Genomic DNA, 10,585 nt, shown 5'->3' on the forward strand with positions numbered 1-10,585 from the left:
TGGCTGTAGTAAGTGAGAAGAATTTCCTTGATGATGGATTTAAATGACCTGCATTTTCTGTGTGCTATGATGTCTGACATATAGAAATTTAGAGATGTGTGTTATGTCTGTATTAGGAGTCTCCAGATGACTATAATGCTATCAAAGTTATTATGAGCATTTATAACTTCAAAAATTTTATGTTTATAGTACTGTACTAATATATTTTGGGTATAAAATTTTTTAAACAAAAACATAAATTTTTTAAAGTCGCAATAAAAATAAATATAAAAATGAAGTTATAGTTTTCCCTGAATTCTGATGGATGATTAAGTCTCCCCCAAGTTTAGTTAGCTGTTCTTACTGTGCAAAAAGTTTGCAGAGCTTCAGGTGAGGTGGGGGAGAGACCAGCATGGCGTATACTGGAGGCTTATGGCTGGTTCTAGAAAGTCTAACCCACAGTAAAAGTAATCAAGAGATTCTCAGACTCACCTCTGCCAAAAAGGAAGTTTTGTAATGACGTAATAAAGTATTTCAGCTAATTACACGTTTATTTCTATTTCTACTGCAAGATTATAAGGGTCTTTAAGAAAGGAACATGCTTATTCTTTCTCATGTATTATCATCACATTCATCATATAATTTGTGGATACTCAGAAAGCTTTTTCTGGAATGATGTGTTAGTTAACTTTTGTTGCATAACAAGCCATCTCAACTGAATAGATTAAAACAGTAGACATTTATTATTTGCCTCATAATTCTGTACATTGGAAGGATTGGTGGCTCTGGTCTAGGCTACCTTGATGGCCTCTGGATAATCTAGGATGCCACAACGCAGTTGTCATTGACTATATATATTTGGGTGAGCTGGATAAGATAAGCTGGAGAGAAGGTGTGAGGTGCTCTGAGTGAGGAGGGCGAGGGAGCCCTGAGTAAGCAGGGTGAGAGAGCCCTGCATCAACCCTGCATCAAGCAAGTCTATTCACACCATTTTCCCAACAGTATTTGCTTACTCTATCTTTGTCACATTTTGATAATTCTCATACTGTCTCAAAAATTTAAATTATTATGTTTGTTATGGTTATCTGTGATCTGTGATCTTTGATGTTACTATGTGATGGCTCAGATGATGGTTAGTGTTTTTTATCAGTAAATTTTTTTTTGTCTTTTTTTTTTAGGGCCGCACCCGAGGCATATGGAGATTCTCAGGCTAGGGGTCCAATTGCAGCTGTAGCTGCTGGCCTACCCCACCCACAGCCACAGCAATGTGAGATCCAAGCTGTGCCTGTGACCTACACCACAGTTCATGGCAACGTTGAATCCTTAACCCAGTGAGCAAGGCCAGGGATCAAACCCTTGACCTCATAGAAGCTAGCCAGGTTCATTAACTGCTGCGTCACAATGGGAACTCCAGCAATAAAATATTTTTAATTAGGATATGTATATTGTGAATTTTGATACAATGCTCTTGTATAACAATGGGCTATAGTATAAGGTGAACATAACTTTTATAGGTACTGGGAAACCAAAAAATAAGTGTAACTCTTAGAATATTTGCTTTATGTCAGTGGTCTGGAACTGAACCCACAATACCTCTGAGTTGTGTCTATAATCTAATCATCTGCCTAGGATCGGTGTCAAGTGCAGACCTTCAGTTTGAAACTATTCTCCCTAGAATGACAAAAGCCTTAATTTGTTGATGTCTCTGGACTTTGCTCAGAGGTCTTTTGCTGTTCATAGATATTACATTTTTTTCCTAATTTCTCATTTTTCTTTTTTGTAGTCTGTGGTTTTATTTTAATGTATCAAAGTTTAAACATCTAGGAAGTTTTTTCAGGGCCACACTTGCAGCATATGGAGGTTCCCAGGCTAGGGGTCTAATTGGAGCTACACCACAGCTCGTGGCAACGCCAGATCCTTAGCCCACTGAGCCAACGCACAACTTCATGGTTCCTGGTTGGATTTGTTTTTGCTGAGCCACAATGGGAACTCCCTGTCTTTGCATATTTTTAAGGTAGGTTTACCATCCTGTGATTTGATAAACATTTACTTAGTTTTTAGTTTTTAATTTAGGTAATTTTATGGTTTTATTTCCATGTATTTTATTTTATTTTGTCTTTTTGCCTTTTCTGGGGCCACTCCCATGGCATATGGAGGTTCCCAGGCTAGGGGTCTAATCAGAGCTGTAGCTGCCAGCCCATGCCAGAGCCACGGCAATGCAGGATCCGAGCCGCATCTGCGACCTACACCACAGCTCACAGCAACGCCGGATCCTTAACCCACTGAACGAGGCCAGAGATCAAACCTGCAGCCTCATGGTTCCTAGTTGGATCCCGTTAACCACTGAGCCATGACAGGAACTCCTATTTCCATGTATTTTAAAGCTGCATTTAGGCTCACATAATTCAGGGTTGTCATAACTATTGAAAAAAATTAATTTGCTTATCATTGTGAAATGATTATTTTATATCCTAAAATACTCTATTTTGAAGTCCACTTTGATAGTAACTTTGCCACACCATTTTTCTTATGCTTAACATTTTCAAGATTCATCTTTTGCTATCAATTTGCTTTTAATGTGTCTGTGCCTTTGTATTTAAGTTGTCTTTTGTAAATAGCAGGTCTTGCTTTTTTATCCAGCTGACCATCTCTGCTTCTTAAATGGACTGGTTAATTCTTGTACATGTAATGTAACTATAGAAAAGACTAGATTTGAGTCTACCATCTTACTATTGATTCCTATTTGTCCTCTCTGTTCTTTTCTCTCTTTCTGCTCTTTTGGATTCATCAAGCATTTTTCAGCATTTAACTTCTATTAGCTTTTGAGCAAAAAAAAAAAAAAAAAAAAGTATTATGTTTTTAGTGGTTGCTATCACAATGACAACCTGCATTAATTTATTACAGTTTAACTTGATTTAATATTACACTACTTTACATGTAACATAAGACTCTTTCAACTGCATCATTTTATTTAATTCATCCTCCCATCCTTTGTGTAACTGTCATCACGTGTTTTACTTCTATATAAATTATAAATCTCATGTTACATTGTTAATTTTTTTGCTAGAAGTACTCAACTATTTTATAAAAAAAATTAAGGAGAGTAGTTCCCGTCATGGCGCAGCAGAAACGAATCTGACTAGGAACCATGAGGTTTAGGGTTCAATCCCTGGCCTCACTTAGTGGGTTAAGGATCCGGTGTTGTGGTGAGCTGTGGTGTAGGTCTCAGACACGGCACAGATCTGGTGTTGCTGTGGCTCTGACCTAGGCTGGCAGCAGCAGCGCCAATTAGACCCCTAGCCTGGGAACCTCCATAGGCCGTGGGTGTGGCTCTAAAAATACAAACACACACACACACAAAAAAAAAAAAAATTAAGGAGAGTGAGAAAAAAATGTCCTTATGTTTACCCGTATATCTACAATTTGCAATGATTATAATTTTTTCCTGTTGTTCTAAGTTTCCATCTGGTACCATTTGCCTTCCACCAGAATTTTCCTTGGCAGGACGAGTTTTTTAGCAATGAAGTCTCTCAGCTTTTTACGATTCTGAATGTCTTCATTTCTCCTTCAATTCTGAAGGATTTTTTTACTTAATAGAATTATAGGTTGATAGCTTTGTTATTGTTTTTCTCTCAGCACTCTGAAAAGGTATTTCTATGGTTTTCTGGCCTCCATTATTTCTGATGAGGTCAGGCCTAATTCTTACTTTTCTTTGTATGTAACATGTCCTTTTTTCCTCTGGCTGCTTTTAAAATTTTCTCTTGATCTTAGTTTTTCAGAAGTTAGATTATGATGTGCTTAGATGTGGTTTTCTTTGTAATTATCCTGTTTGAGGTTCACCAAGATTCTTGGATCTATGACACAATGTTTTTAATCAAATTTGGAAAAAATTTTGTTCTTTATTTCTTTAAATATATATATTTCTTTTTCAGCCGCACCCATAGCATATGGAAATTCCTTGGCCAGGGATCAAGAGCTGCTACCTACACCACAGCCACAGCAACCAGTGTCTTCACAGAGATAAGCCAGATCATTAACCTATTGCTCCACAGCAGGAACTCATATTTCTTCAAAGCTATCTTCTGCCCTGGTCTCTCTTCTTCTGGGATTCCAGTTACGACAATTTAAGACTGTTTGCCAGGTCTTTGAGACTCTGATGGGTTTTTTTGGTGTGTGTGTGTGTGTGTGTGTGTGTGTGTGTGTGTGTGTGTGTACACACACATATATTTTCTTCTTTCCATACATCAATTTGGATGATTTCTTCCTACCTATCTTCAAAGTTATCCATCTGTTCCTCTGCATTGATCAACTTGCTATTAATCTCATCCAACAGATTTTAAAAATTGATACGTTGTATTTTTCAGTTCTAAGGGTTCTATTTGGTTATTTTTCTAGCATACTTAGTTTTCACCCATTATATTTGCCTTTCCCTAATTCCTTTGATATATTTTACAGGTATTTAAAATTTCTTGTCTACTAATTCAAACATCTAGGTTTTCTGTGGGTCTATTTCAAATGACAACTTTTTTTTTTTTTTTTTTTTTTTTTTTTGTCTTTTTGTCTTTTTGCCTTTTCTAGGGCCGATCCCGCGGCATATGGAGGTTCCCAGGCTAGGGGTCCAATTGGAGCTGTAGCTGCAGGCCTTCGCCAGGGCCACAGCAACACGGGATCTGAGCCACGTCTGCAACCTACACCACAGCTCACAGCAACGCCGGATTCTTAACCCGCTGAGCAAGGGCAGGGACCGAACCGGCAACCTCATGGTTCCTAGTCAGATTCGTTAACCACTGCGCCACGACGGGAACTCCTCAAATGACAACTTTTTAAAACTATAGATCACATACTCTTGCTTATTCATATATATGCAAACTTTAGGCTGTATGTTATTCTACATTTTGGATGATATATTATAAGAGATTGTGGATTCTTGAAGAGCTCTAAATTTGTCCTAGCAGCAGTTAAATCATTGGAAGTTTACTTTGATTTTATGGAGGTTTGGTTTTAAGCTTTATTAGAATGGGGCTATTTCAGTTTTGTCTTCTGTCCTAGAGTGAAGTCCTAAGTCCTTGAACTTAATCCTCATTATTAAGCCCTTCTGGACCTCAAGTGAAAATCCCCTCTCCTGAGCACCAGACCACTACCGAAATCTCTACCACAAACCCCAGCTGTTGCTCTCCCATTGAGTTTCTTAGATTCTTGCCCTTGGTTCATGCACAGCCAAGGATTTGAATGGAAGTCTTTATTACTTATTTCTTGATAGTCCCTTTTATGAAATAACAGCTTTAGGAATAAGGAAAGTTTTTATACTATGACCCTCAATATAATTTTATTTTCCTCTGAAATAGCAGAATTATTTCAGCTTGCATCTAGATTATGCAAATACTGCAAATTGTTTTCTTTCTTTTTGGGGGGGCGGTGAAAGAGAAAAAATAACTTTTATTGTATTGCCAGGCAAAGGGAGCCACAACACAGCAGGCTAATGCCCTAAAGACTGTGCCCCTGCTTGGGGAAGAATTGCTGGGAGTTTTATAGTCTAAAATGAGAAAAACAGAGTTTCAAGATAAGAATCAGGATTGGGGCAAACATGCATTCTTCTTTCTTTGGGGGAATCTTTGTCCTCCAAGCTGGCATTGGGAAATCACAGCATGACCCTGGTAGTAGTCTTCTGGGTTATTGCCTGGAATAACAGTATTGGTGTCTGTGCTCACTGAGGTTCAGGTTCTTCATGCCTCCACACAGAAGGAATTTAGCAAGAGACAAAGTGATAGGCAAGAAATAGATTTATTAGGATAGGATGCTTGTGAGAGACTCAAGCAGGCAGGCAAAGAGGCTCTGCCCCTCTTTCTTTTTTTTTTTTTTTTTTTTTTTTTTTTTTTTGTCTTTTGTCCTTTTAGGGCTGCCTGGGCAGCATATGGAGGTTCCCAGGCTGAGGGTCTAGTCAGAGCTGTTGCTGCCAGCCTATGCCAGAGCCACAGACAGCAACACCAGATCCGAGCCTCGTCTGTGACCTACACCACAGCTCACGGCAACAATGGATCCTTAACCTCACTCAGTAAGGCCAGGAATTGAACCCGCAACCTCATGGTTCCTAGTCAGATTCATTTCTGCTGCGCCAAGATGGGAACTCCTGCAAATTGTTTTTAGTGAACCTTCGAGTATCACAGGAAATTTAAGATAGTTTTATATCCATACTGCAGAACAATTACAAGAAACCACACTTGCCCTGGTATCATTGTTTCAATTCATAGTCCAGCTCATCTTTCCTCCTGAACCCAGGATCCTGCAGCACTACATTTTCAGGGTTAGAGCTTTGAAGGAAAATTCAACCACAGTGTTGCTCTCTAAGCACCTGGAGAACGTGATATGCTCAGTCTGCCATTGCTCAATCCTGGATGATCAGCAAGCAGAGGTGATAGATGATGAGCTCTGGCCTCGGCCTCTGCTCTGGATGCAGATCATACATCCCACCCTTGGGATCCTGCAGCTCCGAATACCTCATGGCTGGGATCCATGGAGGAACAAGTTACTCGGCTGTATCATTTTTGTCCTCTAGCCTCCAGCCTCAGATAATGCTGTCCTCAACTTCAGAAAAAGGAACTAAGCTGGAAAGTTTCTCATGGTATCTCTTCCTGAAGTTGGGCCTTCTCCCAACTCCTCAGAGACAACTGAATCTACAAACTCTGCATACCTCTGATTCTTTGGTCCCAAGAGGACAAGACTCTAGGAAAGGGGCAGCATATAGAGCTCACTGTGAGGTCAGCATTTCTGGTTCCTGATACTGTGCAGATCAAAACAAGGCGTGGGGGAGGTGCCTGTCAAAACTTCCTGGACCAGCCAAGGTGGCTCTGATGGCAGTTTTGACCCATCTGGGTGTCACCGGATTGGTTTGAAGAGTCAGGGAGGTGAGTCTTGAAGCTGAGAGATGTCCCTTTGGCATATGGATTGGAGGAAGGGCAACTAAGCACAGTTAACCGCCCCCCCTCTTTTTTCTCAAGGCTCTAAAGGCATAAATTATTGTATAGTCTGAGGGAGGGGATGAAAATGGAGCTCCAACCTCTCCTCTTCTCCCCATCTGCTGTTCCCAGACCTGAAAACCATCCTTTCAGGTACTCTGGATTGAGAGGTTGCTTTAAGGCTTCCATATTCTGAAGTGGTCCAGAGAGTGCCTGAGATTCATGGTATAGAAGACAAATATAAGACCCTATTTAATGAAGCAAAACCAAGCAACCAACAAAACCACGTAAAATAAGAAATGTGAATTTTTCCTTTAAGAAGCCAGTTTTTCTCAGATTTGTTAGGTTAGAAACAACTCTCAACATGTACACAGTTTTTCTTGCACTCTGTTTTCTCTAAATACCTATATTCACAGAGAAAATACAAACTTCTAGTACCCACAACACTGGTTATGTATAAATATATGTGTATGTGTGTATATATATATATATATTTGCTTCTAACATGTACTATAAAGATATCTATGCTTCCATTAGTTTTAAGGTTTGTGAAGAATGTTTATATAATAACATGTGTTCTAAAACAATGGCCTTTGTGAAATAATAAATATTCAAAATTGTATGAGTTGGTGTAAATGATTCAGCAGTAAAGCTTAGCAAGCCTTTTCTATAGATGCATTATCTAAGAAGCTATAAAAAGCTCAGTGCAAAGTCTTGCTGTTTCAGATGAAAGATTTCACTCTTCCTATTGTAGCAGTGCTGTGTTCTTTTTACTTTCAAATACAGGGATATCTGGCAGTTTTTCCTTCCAAAATCTAGGTACACGATGAGCTTGTTTATGAATTATACCCTCACAGTGGAAGAGGAAGCAGCCTGGTTAGTGACACCATCTCCACCATCACCACACTTCTGTAAGTTCTCAACAGCCGGCCTACCCAACAGCCATAACTCCTTGGGGAAGATTAGCCCATCTCCTAAGGGTGAAGCATAATTGGTCCAAGTAAATCCTAGTAATTCCATTAGCTAGTGATTTGCTTAAAGATCACCCTGTGATCCAGTTCTGGCCAATGAGACATCAGGAAACATGCTGGGAGGTTCCTAGGAAAAATTTGCTCCCTGATTAAGCTTGGAGTTGGAGACACCATGTAATTAACATTTATTGAACGCTGGAGATGTTAAAATAACTATGATTTTACTCTAGGTGTGCTCAATGGAGGAGAGAAATATAAAAAGATACAGTTTGATGATTATAACATATAGATTGCTAAGGAAGAACAGAACAGAAAAAAAAAATGTCCAGGATGAGGGTCGGGACTTCCCAGCACAGATGATTATTGTAGGCTTTTGAGACATGTATCTAAGAAATCTTTGCCTAGCCTAAGATGATAGAGATTTTTCTCTTATATTTTATTCTAGAATGATACGGTTTTACATCTTACACTTAGACTTAGGATCCATATTGAGTTAATATTTTTATATGATATAAAGTATGAGTCAAAGTTATTATTTCATATATGGATATCCAGTTATTCCAACACCATTTGTTAAAAAGACTCTTCTTTTCATTTCCTTTACATCTTTGTCAAAAATCAGATGTCTATACATATGTGGGTCTCTTTCTGGACTCTATTTTTTTTTCATTAATCTATTTGTCTATCTTTATACCAACTGTGTTAATTATTGTAGCTTTATATGAATCTTGAAATCAATGCATTAGGCTTCCAACTTTGTTCTTTTACAAAACTATTTTGGCTTTCCAGGTCATTTGTATTTCCACATAGATTTTAGAATCAGACTATTGGTTTCTATGAAAAAATCTGTTGGGATTTTTCTAGGATTACTTTAACTCTGTAGATAAATTTGGGGAAAAATGACGAGATTTCGCCCTTCCAGCCCATGAACATGGTGCCTTTTCATTTATTTAGGCCTTCTTTAATTGATCTCAGAGATGTTTTAGATTGTTCAGTTTACAGGCATCAAACTATTTGTCAGATTTATTCCTAAATATATCATGTTTTTGATACTATTTTAAGTGATTTTTTAAAAAATTTCTTATTGTTGGAGTTCCCGTCGTGGCTCAGTGTTTAATGAATCCGACTAGGAACCATGAGGTTGTGGGTTCAATCCCTGGCCTTGCTCAGTGGGTTAAGGATCCAGCGTTACTGTGGCTATGGTGTAGGCCAGCGGCTACAGCTCCGATTCCACCCCTGGCCTGGGAATCTCCATATGCTGTGGAAGCGGCCCAAGAAATGGCAAAAAAGACAAAAAAAAATTTCTTATTGTTAATTGCCAGTGTATAGAAATGAATTGATCTTTGTATATTGGTCTTATATCCTTCAACCGTGGTAAACTCACTTAACACTTCTCATAGCTTTATAGTAGATTTCATTGGATTTTCTACATAGATAATCATATTATCTATGGGTAAAGGCAGTATTAATCCTTCTTTTTTAGTCTAGATGATTCAGCCCCCCCAGACTGCTGAATCAGAATCTGCATTTTGACAAGATCCCTACGTGGCTCACCTACATAGAAAAGTTAGATAAGCATTGGGTTTGTTTGTTTGTTTTGTCTTTTCTAGGGCTGCACCCATGGCATATAGAGGTTCCCAGGATAGGAGTCTAATCGGAGCTGTTGCTGCCAGCCTATGCCAGAGCCACAGCAAGGCCAGATCTGAGCTGCGTCTGCCACCACAGCTCATAGCAACACCTTATCCTTAAACCACTGAGCAAGGTCAGGGATCAACCTGCATCCTCATGGATGCTAGTCGCATTCATTTCCGCTGAGCCACGACGGAAACTCCAAAATGCCGTAGTTCTTAGTGATGCATGTTTAAGTATTTAGGGGTGAAGTGCCATCATTGTCTGTAACTTGCATTCAAAATGTTCGGAAATTGAAACTGGGAGGTCCCACTGTGGCACAGTGGGGTAAAAATCCAACTGTAGCAGCTGGGGTCACAGCTGCCATTCAGATTCAATCCCTGGCCCAGAACTTCCTTATGCTGTGGGTGTGGCCATGGTTAAAGGTGGCAGGATGTTAACAATTGGTATGCAGTGGTAAGGGGTGTACAAAGGTTTATTGCACTATTTTCATCTTTTATGTAGATTATGCACTTTCACAATTTCAAATGTAGAATACTTTTAATGGAATTGTTTTCAATTTAAAAATCTACTTGGGGAGTTCCCTGGCGGCTAAGGCCTCCCTGCTGTCAGACTATGGCTCGATTCAATTCCTGACCAGAGAACTTCCTCATGCAACAGGCCAAAAAAAAAAAAAAAAAAAAAAAAAAATCTGCTTGGGGGAAAATTGGCATCTTAACCATATCAAATTTTCTCACCTATGAATATGGTACGTCACGCCACATGTTCAGATTTTCTTCTCTATTCTTCGGCAACATTGAACAGTTTTGTTCATATAAATTTTATACATTTATTTTCAGCTTACACTTACTCTTAGATATTTGACTGCTTTATTGTTGCAACTGTGAATAGATTCATCTCAGTTATATTTCTGCCTCTTGCAAGTATATAGAAAGCTATTCATTTCAGAATATTTTGCAATTTGTTACTATGCTACACCTTTGTTTTTCTAATCATTTTGTAGCTCATTTTCTTGAAACTTTTTAGGAAAACAATGATAACATCTGAAAATAG

The sequence above is a fragment of the Sus scrofa genome, chromosome 7 (assembly GCF_000003025.6).
Source record: "Sus scrofa isolate TJ Tabasco breed Duroc chromosome 7, Sscrofa11.1, whole genome shotgun sequence".
NCBI classification, from domain to species: Eukaryota; Metazoa; Chordata; class Mammalia; order Artiodactyla; family Suidae; genus Sus; species Sus scrofa.